This window comes from Oncorhynchus nerka, linkage group LG5 (genome assembly GCF_034236695.1).
Source record: "Oncorhynchus nerka isolate Pitt River linkage group LG5, Oner_Uvic_2.0, whole genome shotgun sequence".
Lineage (NCBI taxonomy): Eukaryota > Metazoa > Chordata > Actinopteri > Salmoniformes > Salmonidae > Oncorhynchus > Oncorhynchus nerka.
In genome coordinates this window covers 56,094,180-56,117,004 of record NC_088400.1, presented here as the reverse complement: position 1 = coordinate 56,117,004, position 22,825 = coordinate 56,094,180, and the positions used below count along the sequence as shown (strand labels likewise).

Sequence of the window (22,825 nt, the reverse complement as noted above, 5' to 3'; positions counted from 1 at the left end):
CTCCTGGGCGGACCAAGCACCTCTCTCTGTGTCTGCTCACCAGCGTAGTCATAGACCTTGAGGGGGAGGATGAATGCTAGCAGAAGAGAAGAGAAAGCGCTATTGTGTCACAACAAAAGGACAATATGCTTTGTGAATAGCAACGGTACACCGATGGACTTTTCAGTGTATTTCACAGAAACACAATTGAAAATGCATGTTGAATGTTGAATGGCCACTTGGTAACTCCATGTGCATTTTATAACAATACTGGTGAACACTATCTGCATTGAGCTACTACCATTTACCACGATAAAACATTTCTCTGTAGTAAATTATTACATACATTTTGCTGTTGGAAATGTATTTTCTTTGTAACTCCTTTTGACTGTGGCAAATGGCAATGGCCATTATGTACCAATCATACCCTTTTTTCAAACATGATGTTCTAACACCATCACACTTATTGCGTAAGTACACACACATAATGTACAGACACACACATGCATATACACAGAGCGTACAAAACACCTTCCTAATATTGAGTTGCACCCCCTTTTGCCCTCAGAACAGCCTCAATTCGCCTCCTCCCCTTTATCGACACTGATTTAAGTGGATTTAACAAGTGACATCAATAAAAGGATCATAGCTTTCACCTGGATTCACCTGGTCTGTCTAAGTCATGGTCCTCATGTATTGTACACTTGGTGTATATTCACACAATCACACACACACACACACACACTTCAGGGCATGAGGGGGTAAATTACTTGTAAAATGGCTGAGTGATGAGGAGCAGAAGAGGAAAAGCCTCAGAGATTAGCCCAAGTTGAGGATGAAAGGCCAGGGATGCATGGAGGCCGGGAGGAGGAAGAAGGTTAGCGGACGGAAGGATACTACAGCAGTGAAATCCTATTTCAACAGCCTGAGGGAGGTGGGGGAACAGGGCTCTGCATTAGCGCTCAGTAACTCTACTCCTGTGTTCAGTCGTTTCAGGGGTTCTCTCAGGGAAGAAGAAAACATGTGAATTCCAGCAGCACTGCTGAGGCAAACATGAGTGAAGATGAAAGAGCTGAAGATTTCTCTCGCCATCTTTATTGGATTACACATCCAAAAGCTGGGAAAAGTGTCTTTGGCATTTCAATAGGCCCTGCTCGAAGATGAGTGGCAAAAGGTATGACGCGGGGAAAAGAGGAAGAATCCAACAGCTTCATCTCCAGTTGGTTAAGAAAGCTGTTCAAGGACATTAAGACTCAGAGACTGATACATCTTTACCTAGAATGACTGTGTTGGACTCGGGTCAAATGTAGTGCACTATGTAGAGAATAGGGTGCCATTTGGGATGCACTCCATATCACAATAGAAGCCTTCAAACTGATCGGCAACGAGTTGCTTACAATACCAACCTATGTAAAAGGTTCAGACAAAAAAAATGACATCTCAATATGTTCAATTCAACCATTATTCTCAGCCGTTCTCATTATTTGGCCAAAGCAAAAATATCAATATTTGACTAACAACAACTTGATCACAGTTCCAAGTAACAATCAAATTCAGCATCATTGCATAATTTGGATCAGCATTGTGATTAGCATCATTACATTGCTCTGATTGGGCTAAATGGTGGAAATAGGGGGTAAAAAGAAGGGGTGAATTGGAGGTTCTCAGTCCTGAGCAGGAAGCAGATGGAGCTCAGTCATAGGCCGGCAGGCCGAACATGTCTGGTTTGAAGTCCTCCATGGTCCTCAGGACCAGTGTGGCCTGGGTAAGGCCTCGGTCCAGTTTGTCATCAGGGATCATAACCACCTGCATCCCAGCCGCCAGGCTGGCCTTAACACACGTAGGTGCATCCTCAAACACCAGGAAACAAGACAAGCAGGTGCTGGATCTCAAACAGTGTTAAATAAAAAGTGAAAGGAGACTAAAGGATTTTTAAATTCACATGGGGGCATAATGGAGTGAACAATGGTTCATGTAAATCTGCTATACAGTCAATTATGTATTATAACCTTGTGTGTCCACTACAGGAGGTTAAAGGCAAAATACCAGAAGTTATCCATAAACATTTTTTTAAAAAAGAGGAAGTAAGATAAGGTTTATGATGCCTTATTATGCAACCACAACATACAACAGTACAGTCTATTGACACAGCACAAAGCACAATGTTTTGGACTGAGAAGCCTATGTCTATGACCTGCAACTCGGTGTCTGGTGGAGAAAACAGAGCAGAGGAAGGCTGTCATACTGAAGAACTCGTGTTGAGGTGAGGTGACCCACAGTATGATTCTGACTGTTACTTTTGCGTCACAGATGCATGAATAGAGGCAGCATACGAATGAAAAGCCAATATGGAAGCAGTGTTGAGAAGAATGGACAAAGAACTGAGTGACCAGAGCTTCCTTTTTATTCATTGGGAACTTCCGACATCCTGCGCTTTTTGAACCTCAATAGCTACGCTTCCTGGCTTTTCAAACAAAACACCCCCTCCAAAGACATCGCCCGCCACTCTACCTAATTCAAGGTTCAATCAATCCCTATAATTTGAATGAGTGCACAAAAAGAATCACACAGTTGCACTATTTTCTGCAATGTTCTTTCTTCTACATGATTTCCCTCCAATTTGCCTTTGACTTACCTCACACACTAATGGTGACAGACAATGCAATTTAATTGTACCAGTGACCTAGCAGCTTCGGAAATGCCCTAAATGCCCTGACTACCAGTCAGTCTCTTCTCTAATTCTCAAATGGAACTAAAATATCTTAAAAAGGTTCCCAGGTGGAACAATAGAAGCCGACTCGAGGACTCTAGAAGATTTGACTAATTGACTCTTGCCTAGAAGTAGCCTGGGAGAGGGACAATAAGTATGGAAACACAGAGCAGCAAGGCTACCGAGGGGCCCTCGCTAGGTAATGGCCCTTAATTGGGAGCAACTAAGACTCTGAATTAGGCAACGAGCCAGGCAAATTAACCTTAAATCAGTGTTCAATGGCTGCATTGTAATGGACGAGAGGGAAACAGGACTCAAATGCACTGCATTTGGCTCAGGAGGAAGGCACATAGCACAAACAGACTGGCACTCAGACGATCATGCCAACTCCTTGTCACTCATTGTCATGCCAAACATGTTTGGCTTGACAATGAGCAATAGAGTTTGCAAGGGCACAAGTAGATATGTGACCAGGCTACAAGTCACAGCAGCAAAGAGAGATTGGGGTGTTGATTTGCCTTATAAAAGGGTCAAGGGTCTTTTCTCCCACTCATTGTTAGGACCAAAGAAGTTTGCTTCAAAAATCTATATTTTATTGTTGAATTACAGGCCTGCTATTACATGCATTGGGAACAGTGAATGGAGAACAGACAGAGAACCCAAAGTCGTTCACCATGCAGGCCTCCAACAGCCATCCCCATGGAAGATTAACAACCAGTCCCGAGGCATACACCCAAACACATGCAACATTCATCAGAACCAATTTAATCTGTATTCACAGTGTACCCAAGGCAGTCAATGCCACAACACAAGAGAAGAGGGGGAGACTCCGTGTGTGTGTGTGTGGATACTTTCCAAATGACACCCTATTCCCTACATAGTGCACTGCTTTTGACCAGGCTCTTCTCAAAAGTAGTGCATTACGTAGGGAATGGGATGCCATTAGGGACACACATCAGACTACAGTGGCTGGTGCCAAGACTACTGTGAATAGCCAGCTCAGCAACACGTCACACACACTCCCTTTACAACGGTGTATTAAGGGGAGATGACAGGACACAGCGTAGTGTTATGGAGCAGATCCAGGGCCTGCTTGGCAGCCAGCAGCAACTACTTCAGCAGAACGGACCAGGACGTTTAATAGTTTACAGGACTATCACGGGACACTTAGAACAAGGAGAGAAAAGTTTCCCTCAGAGAGACTGGGACTGGAGAATGGGTTTTAATCATATGGACGCATGTTATGTGACTGAGTCATAAGTATGTACACTACTGTACACTACGGTTTAAAAGTTTGGGGTCACTTAAAAATATCCGTGTTTTTGAAAGAAAAAAATTAGCTTTTGTCCATCAAAATAGCATCAAATTGATCTGAAATGCAGTTTAGACATTTGTTAATGTCGTAAATGACAATTGTAGATGGAAACGGCAGATCTTTTATGGAATATCTACATATGTGTACAGAGGCCCATTATCAGCAACTATCACTCCTGTGTTCCAATGGCACGTTGTGTGTTAGCTAATCAAAGTTTGACATTTTAAAAGGCTAATTGATCATTAGAAAACCCCTTTGCAATTATGTTAGCACAGCTGAAAACGGTTGTGCTGATTAAAGAAGCATCAGCATTTCTGGGTTCGATTACAGGCTCAAATTGGCCAGAAACAAATAACTTTCTTCTGAAACTTGTTAGTCTATTCTTGTTCTGAGAAATGAAGGTTATTTCATGCGAGAAATTGCCAAGAAACTGAAGATCTCGTAAAACGCTGTGTACTACTCACAGAACAGAACAGCGCAAACTGGCTCTAACCAGAATAGAAAGAGGGGTGGGAGGCCCTGGTACACAACTGAGCAAGAGGACAAGTACATTAGAGTGTCTAGCTTGAGAAAGATGCCTCACAAGTCCTCAACTGGCAGCTTCCTTAAATAGTACCCGCAAAACACCAGTCTCAATGTTAACAGTGAAGATGCCACTCCGGGATGCTGGAAAAAGCCATATACTTTCTTACAAAGAAGAAGATATATCTCAGACTGGCCAATTAAAAGTAAAGATTAAGATGTGGAAAAGAACACAGACACTGGACAGAGGAAGATTGGAAAAAAGTGTTATGGATAGACAAATCTAAGTTTGAGGTGTTCGGATTACAAAGAAGAACATTCTTGAGATGCAGAAAAAAATGAAAATATGCTGGAAGAGGGCTTGACGCCATTTGCCAAGCATTGTGGAGGCAATGTTCTGGTCTGAGGGTGCTTTGGTGGTGGTAAAGTAGGAGATTTGTACAGGGTAAAAGGGATCTTGAAGAAGGCCTATCACTCCATTTTGCAACGCCATGCCATACCCTGTGGACGACGCATAATTGGAGATAATTTCCTCCTACAACAGGACAATGACCCAAAGCACAGCTCCAAACTATGCAAGAACAATTTAGGGAAGAAGCAGTTGGCTGGTACTCTGTCTAAAATGGAGTGGCCAGGATAATCACCGGTTCTTAAGCCTATTGAGCTGTTGTGGGAGCAGCTTGACCTTATGGTATGTAAGTGCCCAATCAAACCAATCCAACTTGTGGGAGGTGCTTCAGGAGGCATGGGGTGAAATCTTTTCAGACACAATTTTTATTTCCATTAAAAATTATTATTTTAACCTTGTCAAAGTCTTGACTATATTTCCTATTGATTTTGCAACTCATTTCATGTGTTTTCATGGAAGACAAGGGACATTTCTAAGTGACCCCAAACTTTTGAACGGTAGTGTATGTTATGTGATTTAATCAGATACACTATATATACACAAAAGTATGAGGACAACCCTTCAATGAGTGGATTCTGCTATTTCAGCCACACCCATTGCTGACAGGTGTATAAAATCGGGCACACAGCCATGCAATCTCTACAGACAAACATTAGCAGTAGAATGGCCTTACTGAAGAGCTCAGTGACTTTCAATGTGGCACTATTATAGGATGCCACCTTTCCGACCTTTCCAAGTCAGTTCGACAAAGTGCTGCCCTGCTAAAGCTGTCCCGGTGAACTGCAAGTGCTGTTATTGCAAAGTGGAAATGTGGAAATGTCTAGGAGCAACAACGGCTCAGCCACGAAGGCCACACAAGCTCACAGAAGAGGACCACTGAGTACAAAACAAATCGTCTGTCCTCTGTTGCAACACTCACTACAGAGTTCCAAGCTGCCTGTGGAAGCAACGTCAGCACAAGAACTGTTTGTCAAGAGCTCCATGAAATGGGTTTCCATGGCCGAGCAGCCACACATAAGCCTAAGATCACCATGCGCAATGCCAAGCGTTGGCTGGAATGGTGTAAAGCTCGGCACCATTGAACTCGAGCAGTGGAAACACATTCTCTGGAGTGATGAATCACGTTTCACCATCTGGCAGTCCGGTGGATTAATCTGGGTTTGGCGGATGTTAGGAGAACGATACCTGCTTAAATGCATAGTACCAACTGTAAAATTTGGTGGAGAAAGAATAATGCTCTGGGGCTGTTTTCCCTTTAGTTCCAATGAAGGGAAATCCTAACGCTACAGCATTCGATGACATTTTAGACGATGCTGTGCTTACAACTTTGTGGCAACAGTTTGGGGAAGGAAATTCCTGTGTCAGCATGACAATGCCCTCGTGCACAAAGCGAGGTACATACAGAAATGGTTTGTCGAGATCGGTGTGGAAGAACTTGACCGGCCTACACAGAGCTCTGACTTCAACCCCATCGAACACCTTTGGGATGAATTGGAACGCCGACTGCAAGCCAGGCCTAATTGCCCAACATCAGTGCCGACCTCACTAATGCTCGTGGCTGGATGGAAAAGTCCCTGCAGCAATGTTTCAACATCCAACGCCCATGATTTTGGAATGAGATGTTCACATACTTTTGGTCATGTAGTGTATGGATGTTATATGATGGAATCAAATGTACTGTGTGTTATGTTACGGAATCATATGTACTGTGTGTTATGTTACGGAATCATATGGACTGTATGTTATGGCAGATGAGTGTGTAGGCTTGCTGCTAGACAGTAGGCTCATGCGATTGTAAACAGAGAGCAGGGTCTGGATCTGTCACATAGACTTGACCTGGCAGCATGGTCAGTCCCTGGGGAATCCTCATTAGATGAGCCATTCGGCCCAGATGGAGAAGCAGAGAACCGTAGGTCACAGTAGCCATACGCACTCAACCTAGACATGGACCAGGGAAACTAGGAAATAAAGCTGGGTTTACCAAATCTACACACAGATGAATGAGGAGAGGAAGGTATAGTGGAGCTCAAAAGGTATTTCACAGAAAACACATTAAGAAGACTTTCAGCATTCATGTAGGGAAGAGCACTCAACATGCTCGGCACTGGCACAAATGACTTATGATTGGATGAAAGAAATTGGTAGTAAGAAGCGGTTTTGTTAGACCATCATTGATCAAAACCTATTGCTGAAAGAAAGAAAAAACACTCAAGTGTTATGGATTTGCATCCCCTCAATCATGAATTATCCATCTAATAGAACACAGAGTTGTTTTATTTTATCGAAACCTCTAATGCAAATTCAGTTGAGTGCGGTGTACTGCAGGGCAGCCGGCCTGGGCCATTGTTTTCTGTTTCTATTAAACGACCTTCCACAGAATATACACTGAGTGTACTGTCACGTACGCCTCTCGGAGGAGGGAACGCAACACCCTGCTACAACTCAATTGCCTGTGGAGTGAAAAAAGGTATGTGATTGTAGGTGCGGTAAGGATGACAGAGGGAGAGAATATCACCGTTTACAGGGAATTTATTCTTCCTTCACACGGTAAGGCGGGGAAACGGGGCTGGAAGGAACCAAAGCAAAGAAAGTTAAAGTTCCCCCTCTCCTACCACCTGGCACACTAACCAAAATACAGGGGGTGGTTCGCCCAGGTCTTACCTAGTGTGCATAGACAGTGTAAATACTACAGGCCTCTTGCCTAAACACTCCTAAGGTGACTTCCCCCCCCCCCTGAGAACAAATGAAACAGAATAATTCAAATTTAGTGAACAATTTCAAATAATCCAAAAACACTAGGTACTATGGTATACACATACCTCTACAGGAACAGCTACAAAACACTTTCAATACATTTACCAGACCAAAAACCAACACAGCATATACAAAGAAGCTTTCTCACCTAACAAAGGAACACTGGCTTTTCAAGCTGCAGGAGTCGGTAATTGCAGACAAGCTGTATCCCCTGACAAGAGGGCGGAGTCAGAGCTCCATTTAGTGATGGGCCGATCCTCCTGTATGGATCCCAGTAAATACTACTACTAAATACTACCTTTACTGTGTCATTTTCTATTTTATTGTGTCTTTTTTATGTCATTTTGTGTCATTTTTATGTTCCTGGAAGGACACATCAAGGGAGATTTTTTTTTTAAACGTATTTTGAATGGAATTTTGACACACACAGTTGTTTGACAGTGATCCATTCAACAAATCATTTTCTTTTTTCCTCAGGTGTTATATCCTAAAGAGGCTGATCCTCTGCTCCAACATATTACTTCCCTTGTCGCTTTTGTCAACGTCTGACACGACAAGGCAAACCAACTATGTCAACACCAGAGTGCCTGTGTGTCTGTTAACTTTCGCACGGCTTTAAGACGGGGCTTGTCCCAGTCACACATCCATTCACTGAAATAACAGCGTCTGTACAGTCTCTTTCCCTTCAATATTTAACCAGAGCAGTTGATGTTTTGTTTATGTCGGGTAAATAAAACAATCCTTCTGCCTCTCGTCTTGCTCCGACACCAATCTGGTCTGAGCGTAATGCAATAAGGTAGGTAGTGCGTGTGTTCATACATCAAACATTCGGTCTCAGACTGATGCATTCTCAAACTTGATGAATGGTACCTTAGCAAGAAAATACCTGAAACTAACACATCACACAGTGAGGAGTTGTGCGAGTGTGTATATTCGAGCCGGCAACGTGGGTTGTTGAGTGAGTGAAGAGACAGTGATAGATTGCCTGCTACCTCTTCTAAACCATCTAAGCCCAGGGCAGGCTGACTACAGGGATGTGTAACGTTTCATCATCTGTGTTATGGGGTACTTTGTTATACACAGGAAACAGGAAATGCAGGCCATCATTTAAAAATCTGGAGGTCATGGAGGTTTGCGTCCCAAATGGCGCCCTATTCCCTTTACAGTGCCCAACTTTTGACCAGGGTCCATAGGGCTCTGGAGTGCACTCAAAAGTTGTGCACTATAAAGGGAATAGGGTGTCATTTGGGATGCAACCCTGGAGGGCACAGTATAAACGCAAAACAGGGCAATCCATTGGCCTCCAGAGGGCTGCGTTCACAAGGCTAATGAGTGGTTTGGTCAACCATGAGGAAAATCACATGGAGAGGTCAGTTAGATGTTCGTCATTTTAGGACGGATGGCAGACAGGTGCGGAATAGCTTTCATTTGGTGTCTGAGGAGTGAGGACCCGTTTTCATCTTTTACTCAGAAAAAGACTCGATTTAGGATAGTCTCTTCTAACATGCCACTGTGCTTGCGGAGCGCCCGGAATCGTTTGAGAGAGATTAGGTTTTGAAAGACTTAGGATACATGCAGGCTATGGAAGAGGTAGACTTCATAAATAACCCTAGGTAAGGGTCACGTTATCTAGAAATGGCGGAAATAGAAGGTCAAGGCAAAGACATACCTATTGATGATTGAGTGAAGTCAATTCTCTCCCGCACCATCCTTCCACAACTACCTTCCAGATAAGAAAATCATTAGCAAACCATTATATTTCAGTGAACTAGACCCCCAGGAAATAGCCTTTAACTTGTATACCGGCGGTGACAGTGACACTCCCCGGGAGCTCATAAAAATCCCCATTGACCGAGTGTCTGTCCGTAAATCTTACATCTACATGCCAGTGTTGGCTTGTCTTTCCAACAGAATAAAAGGAGTGATCAATACTGTTAAAGCTCCTCATAAACTCAGACAGACCCACTGACAATGTATTCTCCCCGTTCCTGATTTGGTGTGGACGGAAAAGGACCCAACAGGCTTAGTGAAAAACGAACACGGAAGACTGTGTTCAGAAAGGACTTTAACAAATCAAATAATATTGTGCATCTGAAATGAATGGGAGTTCGCAGGGTTTTAGGCCACTAAAATGTGGCGCTAGACATAAAAACCTAAACAAGCACATTACTGCTGAGTATAGGGCAAGCGATATTACATCTACTGGTATTAAGGACTGACCTTCTGACCACTTAAAGCACCACTGTGTCCATAATATTTTTTTTGCAGAGAACTTCAAAGCTCAAGTATTGAATATTTCATAGAGCTGATATTAAAAAAACACTCCTGTTTTTCAAAACATTTTTACTCGCAGCGAGGCCCTACCTTCTCCGTCAAAGCACATGGGACTGTCTGTTCATAAGGAACATCATTAGGGCTGTAGAATAGCACAGCCTTCGCTATTCAGATAGATAGATCAAGCCTGTTTTAGTCCCTGACCATTTCAATCCACCAGCACCAAACACACTGGGCACCACAAACGCATCACTGTGATGGCTACATTGAAGAATACAATTTAAAAAATGTGGTTGAGAAATATTGAATAATGTGTCTATTTTGGGATTATAGCAGCAGTTACAATTTATTATGTGGTTGGTGCATCTGCACTGCAGAGAGGCCCACTGGGTCCCGATAGTTGAAATGCCCATAAAATACGGGGGTGTAGCCGAGGCGACTGGTTGTCCCTAAATCAGCGTTGTGTTGTTGTTGTTGTTGTAATATCATTATCTAGGCTAGCTACAGATCCAAGCTCTGGAGCCAATACGGTCTCTGTACTGACTCTTTACACCCTCTGTGTGAGCCTCTCTGTGACTTAGTCCCAAATGGCACCCTATTCCCTACACAGTGCACTAATTTTGACCAGAGCCCTATGGCCCCTGGTCAAAAGTACTGCATGAAGAGGGAATATATTGTCATTTGGGATGTAAGTGGGTCTTTTCTGAAACCTATTGTCGCCTCACTGTTTTTAAATAAGGTTGGTTGGGTTTCTTTTACTATAGTCTACACAGGGTTATTAGACTCAGTAGGAGTGTGAAGACATTGGCCTTTAAGTAAGGCACGACTCTTTCCCATGCACATAATTCAGTATCTAACTCAACTACCTACAACAGTTAAACAACAGTCTCTCTTTCAATATCTTTAAGATGATCCATGCTATAATGGGCCTATTTCATTTTACACAAGTTCATTTCATGTCCTAATTGTACCGTTTTTGGTGCTATAAACCTTTCCTTGGTGTAAGGTCATTTATGATTAATGGTAGCGGAATTACTGTTCTCCCTGCTTTTCAATGTATGTCCCAAATTGCACCCTACTTCATTAATCTTAGTTGGTAGGCTGAGCACACACACCTTTAGTGAAAACCTTTTCTCTATCTCCCTCGGCCTCCCTCCCTTTCTCCCTCACTCTCTCTATGTCATAGTATTTTTTAGTGCTGGGGAGAAAGTGAAAAATGGAGGAGGTGGAGGACTATTTCCTTGCCTTTGGTCACCATAGAGACAGAGTACTGGGCTGGGCACATTACTCACTTGTGAGAGGGTTTTAAGCAGTCTGCCAGGCGTATTACCTGCAGTGTTGCATAGCATCATCATGGCCCTCAAAATGCCTCACGTCACTTCATGCCTGTATTCCAAGGAAACCTTCCTCCCAATAACGTTGATGTAAACAGCAACCTTTAAAGCACCAGAAGACAAATGCATCCTGAGAAATGGATTGAAATTTCACTGCATGACTGTTATTGAACATGTACAGTTGTAGGGAAAGCTTAAAATAATGCTTACATTTTAGAGGTAAAAAGGACAACAAAAAAATACAACTCAAATGTATCACCTAAGCCCGTCTTCGCTGCAGTTTCTGTGAAATGCCTCACTACAATGAATTCAACTCATTGTAAATTCATCACTGCTTCTACTAATCTGGGGGTAGGAGAGAAGCTGCGAACACAATGTTAATGCACCTTCCCCTTTTTCTTTTTCTTGCATTCTGTCTTTCTCCTGTCTCCTCCTTGCGATCCTGAACCGCAATTTGTCCCCTCCCTCCCTGTTTCTCTCTCTCCCTCTGCGCTTAGGCAAAACTGTCACGGAGAGAGGAGCCAGGGTGTGATGCATCATAATTCGTTATTCCACTAAACACTGAACCGATTCCCCTCTCAGCCGCAGTTCCATATCTCATCAAGAAAAACGCAAGTCTTAACTGGGTATGTTTGGAAGCCTCCAAGATTTAAAAAAAGCAGGCCGACAAGTATTGAAGGCTACTGCTGCAGCAGATCCATTTGCAGAAAAATCTACAGCCCTGCACCTGCTAGGGAGATTCATTTACCTCAAAAAGGAAAACAACAAATCCAAAGCTATTAACCTCTCTTTTCGGGTTCCCATTCAGCTCTCTGTAAAACTAACTGAATGTAGTCTTCTAACCCTAATGATTGTAGACCTATTTCATAGGTGGTTTTGCTAAAACAGGCATGGAAGGAAGGTGATTAAACATGGTTGTGGCTGCATCCCAAGTAGCACCTTATTCCCTGTATAGTGCACTACATTTGACGAGTGCACTATGGGCCCTGGTCAAATGTAGTGCACTATAAAAGGGAATAGGGTGCCATTCGGGAATGTACACAGTGTGATTCCTCAGTGTTGTGGGAGTGTTGGGGGTATTTTCATGGCTGGTGTTGACAACACAGATCTGTTACTTACAGCTACCCTTAATAACCCAAAACATTGGCATTGAAAATGGAAATGAATGAGAGAGTATGAAGTCGGTTATAGGCTTAATCATTTCCCTCACTTTCTGGATGTGTAAATAAATTAAATTCCACAGGTTCTTATAAATAGAAGCTAAACTTTCGATAGCCTAGTTTGGATCTGCTACAGTCGATCAGTCAGTTAGTCAGTGTCTAGATAATAATTCCTTTGACATGTCTTAAGAACAGGTGATAGCTGGGGCATTGAAGCATGACAGGATGACATTAGCCTTGGTAACCTTCCTAACAGCAGAATTGGTTATGGGCTTAAGAGGTAACCCACTTTCTTGGAGGTACTGTATAAACGCAATTCCACAGGTTCCAATAAAAACAATTTAGTTTATCTGGTCAATGATTAGCCTACGAATGTATATACTAAGTAACAAATGAAACACAACGGAATTGGTGTACAACTTTTAGGGGTTGCTCTTTTTCAGCGTTATAAGTTGTGCCAGCCCACTGTCCACTACCCTGTCCCATTTCCTATCATTTATAGCATCTGAGCCATGATTGGTAAGAATTAGTGACCTTCGGGCTTCTTTCCCCCTCTAACATTACTATCATTACTAGGTGTGTATGAGAGTATCTTAGAGTGTCTACTGGTCTGTCTCTCTTATTGTGGCTGGTTATTTTATGCTTAGCTTATTTACTCATGAGGCAAGTATAGGGCAATAGTCTACTCCACTACCCACTGTAGGCTACTGTCCCTATTACCGTGCCTGGAGGCACAGGAGGAGTGAACCTGTTGGCACACACCAAGAAGGAGTCAGGCTGAGGTTTGCTGTTTTTTTTACATTGGGGTCATCCCTCAGGATGATGTGGCTGAACAAGTCAAAAAATGCTTTGTGATGACTGGTCTTCATCTCAAACGTCAGGCCTGCTGAGCTTGTCACTATGGCGATGGGCACGTTGTGTTTGCAGAGATGGTGGACGAGCTTCTCCACTCCTGGTTACCAGTTCAAGTTTGGACACACCTACTCATTCAAGGGTTTCTCTTTATTTGTACAATTTCTACATAGTAGAATAATAGTGAAGACATCAACACTATGAAATAACACATATGAAATCATGTACAGTCGTGGCCTCAAGTTTTGAGAATGACACAAATATTAATTTCCACAAAGTTTGCTGCTTCAGTGTCTTTAGATATTTTTGTCAGATGTTACTATAGAATACTGAAGTATAATTACAAGCATTTCATAAGTTTCAAAGGCATTTATTGACAATTAAATGAAGTTGATGCAAATAGTAAATATTTGCAGTGTTGACCCTTCTTTTTCAAGACCTCTGCAATCCACCCTGACATGCTGTCAATTAACTTCTGGGCCACATCCTGACTGATGGCAGCCCATTCTTGCATAATCAATGCTTGGAGTTTGACAGAATTTGTGGGTTTTTGATTGACCAGCCGCCTCTTGAGGATTGACCACAAGTTCTCAATGTGATTAAGGTCTGGGGAGTTTCCTGGCCATGGACCCAAAATATCAATGTTTTGTTCCCTGAGCCACGTAGTTATCAATTTTGCCTTATGGCAAGCTGCTCCATCATGCTGGAAAAGGCATTGTTCATCACCAAACTGTTCCTGGATGTTTGGGAGAAGTTGCAGAATATCAGTCTGTCCCTGATGTTTTTCCTGGAGAGAAGTAGCTTCTTTGCTGCCCTTCTTGACACCAGGCCATCCTCCAAAAGTCTTCGCCTCACTATGCATGCAGATGCACTCACACCTGCCTGCTGCCATTCCTGAGCAAGCTCTGTACTGGTGGTGCCCCGATCCCGCAGCTGAATCAACTTTAGGAGACGGTCCTGGTGCTTGCTGGACTTTCTTGGGTGCCCTGAAGCCTTCTTCACAACAATTTAACTGCTCTCCTTGAAGTTCTTTATGATCAGATAAATGGTTGATTTAGGTGCAATCTTACTCGCAGCATTATCCTTGCCTGGGAAGCCCTTTTCGTGCAAAGCAATGATGATGGCACGTGTTTCCTTGCAGGTAACCATGGTTGACAGAGGAAGAACAATGATTCCAAGCACCACCCTCCTTTTGAAGATTCCAGTCTGTTATTGGAACTCAATCAGCATGACAGAGTGATCTCCTGCCTCCAGACAGACATGATGTCAGTTGGTCCTTTTGTGGCAGGGCTGAAATGCAGTGGAAATTTGGGGGGGGGGGGGTGATTCAGTTCATTTGCATGGCAAAGAGGGACTTTGCAATTAATTGCAATTCATCTGATCACTCTTCATAACATTCTGGAGTATATGAAAATTGCCATCATACAAACTTAGGCAGCAGACTTGTATATTTGTGTCATTCTCAAAACTTTTGGCCACGACTGTAGTAACCAAAAAAGTGTTAAACAAATCAAAATATATTTTATATTTGAGGTTCTTCAAAGTAGCCACCCTTTGCTTTCACACTCTTGGCATTCTCTCAACCAGCTTCATGAGATAGTCACCTTGAATGCATTTCAATTATCACATGTGCCTTGTTAAAAGTTAATTTGTGGAATTTATTTTCTTCTTTAATGCATTTGCGCCAATCAGTTGTGTTGTGACAAGGTAGGGGTGGTATACAGAAGATAGCCCTATTTGGTAAAAGACCAAGTCCATATTATGGCAAGAACAGCTCAAATAAGCAAAGAGAAACGACAGTCCATCATTACTTTAAGACATGAAGGTCAGTCAATACGGAACATTTCAAGAACTTTGAACATTTCTTCTAGTGCAGTCGCAAAAACCATAAAGCACTATGATGAAACTGGCTCTCGTGAGGACTGCCACAGAAAAGAAAGACCTTGAGTTACCTCTGCTGCAGAGGGTCTGTTCATAAAAGTTAACTGAACCTCAGATTGCAGCTGAAATAAATGCTTCATAGAGTTCAAGTAACAGACACATCTCATCTGATCTTCTATTCTACCTGATGAATGAAAACATGGGATTAAAATTTGTTTGTCAATAAACTCATCAGAAACGGATATTTCCTAGGTGAGAATAAATTATTTTGTTCATGTTATGGTAACTATAAAAACTTTCACAAACTACAACTATACCACATACACACACACACACACCTTAGTTACCTTGCATCATTTGAGCTGAAGGAAGTATCCTCTCCTGTATTTTTCTAGTCTCAATCAGAAGTTCCTCAGGTGTCATTGGTAGTTCTAGGGAGTCTCGTATAATGGTGGAAGCCTCCATAGCTTTCTTACCCATTCACATCCCAGTTGTATTTCTTTCCAAACGGGTCGCGTACTCCCTGGTATGACATCGTGTACAGCCTCTCTGTATCTGCAAGTTCAAAACAGTGCAAAATAAAAGTTAGATAGCTATGTTATCACCACATGTTTACCTTAAAGCTAAAAATCCTTAGTTGCTAGATCAAGTTTTGGACTTATAAAGTAATGATATATACCCATTGATTCTGGAAGAATATAACTGATCTCACAAGCTTAGTTCAACTGCCATACCCCATCAGAACCCAAATGATACGCTTTGTTTTACTACAATGTTTGTAAAGAACAGAAATGTAAACAAACGGTATAGCTTTAAAACATGGTTTAATCTATCATTTTGATATCATGGATGGTCAGTCCTTGGACATTCAAATCTCTATGCATTTTAATGGTTACATTTACCCACACCCATCCCCCTGCTTTTTACTGAAGCTTTTAACTAAGGATTCTAGATTTAAATCACGAAATTCAGAAGACTATGCAAGACCGCACATGGAAATGATCAGCGAGTGTTATGGTTGTAGAAAGATTGTTTTACGGATAGCAAGCGTTACATGTTCATTTTGCTTCACCATGGTTAACACGCATGAATGAATGAGCCGTTGCTGAATGCTAGGCCTAGGTAGCTCATTCGTGTCACATTCTGTTTTGCTTGATCGTCTTATGTGTATATAGAAAGTGTATGTGAATAACCTAATAATAATTAATCCATGTCGAAAAGAACATGGGTCACTGGTTTAAAATTCGATTGTGTAGACATAATTACAGTAGCTGCCAACACCACAACAAAATCCAATCTTGAAATCGAAGAACCAACTAGCTAGCAAGCTAACGATAGTTATGGTCAGCAAGAAGATGGACAACTGGTACCAAAATCTCAACTATCACGTAGAAAACAAAAAGTATGCTTTTATTCATTTCTAGAACATACTGTTTACATTACACAACATCAAATGAATGTAGATTCACAAAAATGACGCTGCCGCAAATAAAAGGTAATTCTTTAGTCGTCCAATATTTTGTAATGGCTGATGGGTAATGTAGTTTTATTCTCAGAACCCACTTCTGCCTATTCACTCAGAAGAATCAGTCTCGTAATAACCTACTTATCTACAGAAATGTAGGCCTAATCTAAATGTGATTTTATACATTTAAAACACATTTACGTCACTGTTTATTTTTAGATAACATCACATACAAAATATTGTCCTTTGACCATTTCTGGACCTTTGTGCTGTTGACTGTGCCCAATAATGTTTGTACCATGTTTTGTGCTGTTAAAAACATTGTGTTGCTACCATGTTGTTATTATGTTGTGTTGCTACCATGCTGGGTTGTCATGTGTTGCTGCCTTGCTATGTTGTTGTCTTAGGTCTCTCTTTACGTAGTGTTGTCTCTCTTGATGTGATGTGTGTTTTGTCCTATATTTATATTGTATTTACAGTTGAAGTCGGAAGTTTACATACACTTAGGTTGGAGTCAATAAAACTTGTTTTTCAACCACTTTTTCAACCACTTGTTTTTCAACCACTTAACAAACTATAGTTCGGTTAGGACATCTACTTTGTCCATGACACAAGTCATTTTTCCAACTATTGTTTACAGACAGATTATTTCACTTATTGACTGTATCACAATTCCAGTGGGTCAGAAGATTACATACACTAAATTGAAACAGCTTGGAAAATTCCAGAAAATCATGTCATGGCTTTAGAAGACTCTGATCATCATTTGAGTCAATTGGAAGTGTACCAATTTCTATTCCGCAGCAAAGCCTCCTTCACTCACGCCGCCAAGCTTACCTTAGTAAAACTGACTATCCTACCGATCCTCGATTTCGGCGATGTCATCTACAAAATGGCTTCCAACACTCTACTCAGCAAACTGGATGCAGTCTATCATAGTGCCATCCGTTTTGTCACCAAAGCACCTTATACCACCCACCACTGCGACTTGTATGCTCTAGTCGGCTGGCCCTCGCTACATATTCGTCGCCAGACCCACTGGCTCCAGGTCATCTACAAGTCCATGCTAGGTAAAGCTCCGCCTTATCTCAGTTCACTGGTCACGATGGCAACACCCATCCGTAGCACACGCTCCAGCAGGTGTATCTCACTGATCATCCCTAAAGCCAACACCTCATTTGGCCGCCTTTCGTTCCAGTACTCTGCTGCCTGGGACTGGAACGAACTGCAAAAATCGCTGAAGTTGGAGACTTTTATCTCCCTCACCAACTTCAAACATCAGCTATCCGAGCAGCTAACCGATCGCTGCAGCTGTACATAGTCTATTGGTAAATAGCCCACCCATTTTCACCTACCTCATTCCCATACTGTTTTTATACTGTTTTTTTATTTATTTATTTACTTTTCTGCTCTTTTGCACACCAATATCTCTACCTGTACATGACCATCTGATCATTTATCACCCCAGTGTTAATCTGCAAAATTGTATTATTCGCCTACCTCCTCATGCCTTTTGCACACATTGTATATAGACTGCCCATTTTTTTTTCTACTGTGTTATTGACTTGTTAATTGTTTATTCCATGTGTAACTCTGTGTTGTCTGTTCACACTGCTATGCTTTATCTTGGCCAGGTCGCAGTTGCAAATGAGAACTTGTTCTCAACTAGCCTACCTGGTTAAATAAAGGTGAAATAAAAAAATAAAAAAAATAAAAACCTGTGGATGTATTTCAAGGCCTACCTTCAAACTCAGTGTGTCTTTGCCTGACATCATGGGAAAATCAAAGGAAATCTGGTTCAAACTCCTAAAGGTACCACGTTCATCTGTACAAACAATAGTACGCAAGTATAAACACCATGGGACCACACAGCTGTCATACTGCTCAGGAAGGAGATGCATTCTGTCTCCTAGAGATGAACGCACTTTGGTGCGAAAATTGCAAATCAATCCCAGAACAACGGCAAAGAACCTTGTGAAGGTGCTGGAGGAAACAGGTACGAAAGTATCTATATCAACAGTAAAACGAGTCCAATATCGACATAACCTGAAGGGCTGCTCAGCAAGGAAGAAGCTACTGCTCCAAAACCGCCATAAAAAAAGCCTGACTACGGTGTGCAACTGCACATGGGGACAAAGATTGTACTTTTTGGAGAAATGTTCTCTGGTCTGATGAAACAAAAATAGAACTGTTTGGCCATAATGACCATCGTTATGTTTGGAGGAAAAAGGGGGAGGCTTGCAAGCTGAACAACACCATCCGAATCGTGAAGTACGGGGGTGGCAGCATCATGGTGTGGGGGTGCTTTGCTGCAGGAGAGACTGGTGCACTTCACAAAATAGATGGTATCATGAGGGACGGAAATGATGTGGATATATTGAAGCAACATCTCAAGACGTCAGTTAAAGCTTGGTCGCAAATGGGTATCTAAATGGACAATGATCCCAAGTATACTTCCAAAGTTGTGGCAAAATGGCTTAAGGACAACAAAGTCAAGGTATTGAGGTGGCCATCACAAAGCCCTGACCTCAATCCTATAGAACATTTGTGGGCAGAACTGAAAAAGCGTGTGCGAGCAAGGAGGCCTACAAACCTGACTCAGTTACACCAGTTCTGTCAGGAGGAATGGGCCAAAATTCACCCAAGTTATTGTGGGAAGCTTGTGGAAGGCTACCCAAAACGTTTGACCCAAGTTAAACAATCTAAAAGCAATGCTACCAAATACTAATTGAGTGTATGTAAACTTCTGACCCACTGGAAATGTGATGAAATAAATTAAAGCTGAAATAAATCATTCTCTCTACTATTATTCTGACATTTCACATTCTTAAAATAAAGTGGTGATCCTAACTGTCAGAGAATATTTACTAGGATTAAATGACAGGAATTGTGAAAAACTGAGTTTAAATGTATTTGGCTAAGGTGTATGTAAACTTCCAACTTCGACTGTATTTATTTATTTTAATCCCAGGCCCCTTGTCCCCGCAGGAGGCCTTTTTGCCTTTTGGTAGGCCGTCGTTGTAAATTAGAATTTGTTCTTAACTGACTTGCCAAGTTAAATAAAGGCAAAAAAAAAATTAAAAAATGTACAAAAATGTATTCAAACAGACAAGCAGTGTTGGACCTAAACCATTGATGTAAACTGATGAATGTAGGCTTACTTTTCACTTTTCATATGTAGGCAGCATTTAACATATCAAATATTGTCTATATTTTCAATGAATTAATTCATTATCACAGGGTTATAAACATTATTGAGCATTATGCGGTGACGGCTCTGGGTGAGGCCAGGATAACTCTCGTTCGTCACCCACAATGGCCGCCAATGTGTACAGTCCCAGAGCTCTGTCTACACGTTAATAATCCTCGCTTGTGATACAGTTTTGGAAACTGTACTTTCATATTGAGAAATTATTTTCAAAAAACTAGAGGTAACTCACTATGCACCTTTTTTTGGCCGTCATTGGCTCATCATCACAAAGCCTAGCCTTCATTAGACTATCAGACACAATCCTAAGCACACCACCCCTAAAGCAATCCATCAATAAATATAGGCTAGCTGAACACCAAACCCTGACTGTAGTCTAGGCTGATTCTAGCCTAAATTATTTTTCATTAAAATGAACTATGTTGATTTATTCATCCGCATTCCAAGGGGGTAGTCTATATCACACAATACAGGTGGATTCGTTGTTGCAGATTAAATTAACAAAGCCTGTGGACCTGTGTTCTAGTGCTACATTTTACAGAATAATTGGAACCTCAATGTTTGTCTTGTTAAGGTGAGAGAAAGAGACATCGGGGGAATGAGCCCTCCAACCTGGGTGAGCTAATGAGGCTATGGATTCCGGTCTAATTGGGAATAGCTGAGGCCCAGACTCAAACAAAGCTTAGGTCCAAAAGATCACCCTATTCCCTGTATAGTGTACTACTTTTGACCAGGGCCCATACCTATTTGGGACATACCTTTTGTTTGAGTCCTTCAGGGTGAGTTTGCCTCTCTTTACCAATTGTGTTTCATACTTTTGTGTCTTTTGGGGAATTGCTTCAGACCGAACACTCAATTCTTTTTCTACCTAATTGTTCACAAAGTGAGCACTAGAGGGAAGAAGAAAAGTCGGGGCACCTTAATTTTTTTAAATATTTGATTTACATAGCTTGACATTCATATCTTTGCTGTAATGTATTTACCTACTATATATTGTAATCATACAATTTCATGTGGTTTACACTCTTTATAGCTTTATGCTATACAGCTATAGGCCAGTAAATCTAATTGCCACTTTTTTTCTCACAGAAATTAGTAAAGGCCTACATTTTAGACTGAAGTTAATTCTATTTATTTAATCATTGCATTACCTTGCAGATACAAACATGACACTTGCATAGAAGGGGATGTCTTAAGCAATTAACATCTGCACTATTTACATTATGCTGATAAGCTCATTAATTTTGGGTGACTGATTGGTATCAACCTTCGCTGCAAATCCCCCATGATTTTTTGGCCTCTGCGAGATATTTGCAATCACCCTTTTAAATGAGGAAAAGTGAACTGAAATGCAAATTCAGCAGCTAAGATCAATAGAGTTTGCTCTGGGGAAAGCTAAGCAGAGGACCTATTGCGAAGACAAACTCAGCCATGTCCTTGATGAGTAAGTGTTCAGCAAAAGGCCAGGCATGAAACCATAGTAGAGGTAGAAAATTCACAGGTAGTTTACGCTAATGCAGAGGGAAAACCCTGACTGATCCTGACGGGCCAACCCCAGGTGGTAAAGGTACTGTAAGGCAGCAACACCGCCGCTACGCTGGGCCCCACAAGGGTGGGTGCTCAGCCTCCTCCTGTACTCCTTGTTCACCCATGACTGTGTGGCCACGAACGTCTCCAACTTGCAGACGACACAGCAGTGGTAGGCCTGATTACCAACAATGACGAGACAGCCTACAGTGGGGGTGAGGGCCCTGGTGAGGGCCCTATTGTCCTGTAGCCCATCCCAGCCTTGTGCAGGTCTACAATTTTATCCCTGATGTCCTTACACAGCTCTCTGGTCTTGGCCATTGTGGAGAGGTTGGAGTCTGTTTGATTGAGTGTGTGGACAGGTGACTTTAATACAGGTAACAAGTTCAAACAGGTGCAGCTAATACAGGTAATGAGTGGAGAACAGGAGGGCTTCTTAAAGAAAAACGAACAGGTCTGTGAGAGCCGCGATTCTTTCCGGTTGGTAGGTGATAAAATACTTATGTCATGCAATAAAATGCAAATGAATGACTTAAAAATCATACAATGTGATTTTCTGGACTTTTGTTTTAGATTCCGTCTCTCACAGTTGAAGTGTACCTATGATACAAAATTACAGACCTCTACATGCTTTGTAAGTAGGAAAACCTGCAAAATCGGCAGTGTATCAAATACCAAGGCTTACCAAGGCTTGTTCTCAAGCGTCAAACTTGTTCTCCCCACTGCATATATATATATATATATATATATATATATATATATATATATATATATATATATATACTGTATTCTAGTCGAGGCTCATCCCATATAACTACTGCTGTACACACCTTTTCTATTCATATACTGTTCATAATGTCTATACACACCATCATATACTGTACATATACTGTATATTTATATTCCAGGATTTTGGATATGCGTATATTGTTTTGTATTGTTAGATATTACTGCACTGGTCGAGCTAGGAACATAAGTTTTAAGCTTCATAGGCGATAACATCTGCAAAATATGTGTACCAATACCAATACAATTTTACTTATTTTATTTGGATTTATTTCTACTAAATTCATTGTTATTAAATACTATTGTATTATAGGCTATACCAAAGTTAATGTCCTCTTTCATTCACCCAAAATAAATGTCATTGCAGGCCAGGAGTGTTGTCTGTTTTTGAACATTGGGGGGACCCATTTTGGCGCTGTTGTGTGGGGCCTCCCCCAGATTAAATCTTTTTTTATTGAAAACGAATTTCTGGAATTTTAAAGGCCCAATGCAGCTGTTTTCATCTCAATATCAAATCATTTCTGGGTAACAATTAAGTACCTTACTGTAATAGTTTTCCATTAAAGTTGTCAAAAAGAGGCCTCCCAAGTGACTGCATCGCAGTGCTAGAGGAGTCACTCCAGATCTGGGTTTAATCCCAGGCTGTGTC

At 41.6% G+C, this 22,825-nt stretch overlaps 1 pseudogene; it reads right to left on the bottom strand.

Annotated features, from left to right (window-relative positions):
• Positions 1-1,671: 1,671 nt before the first annotated feature.
• Positions 1,672-16,450, bottom strand: LOC115129968 (pseudouridine-5'-phosphatase-like; annotated as a pseudogene).
• Between the last annotated feature and the right edge of the window lie 6,375 nt (positions 16,451-22,825).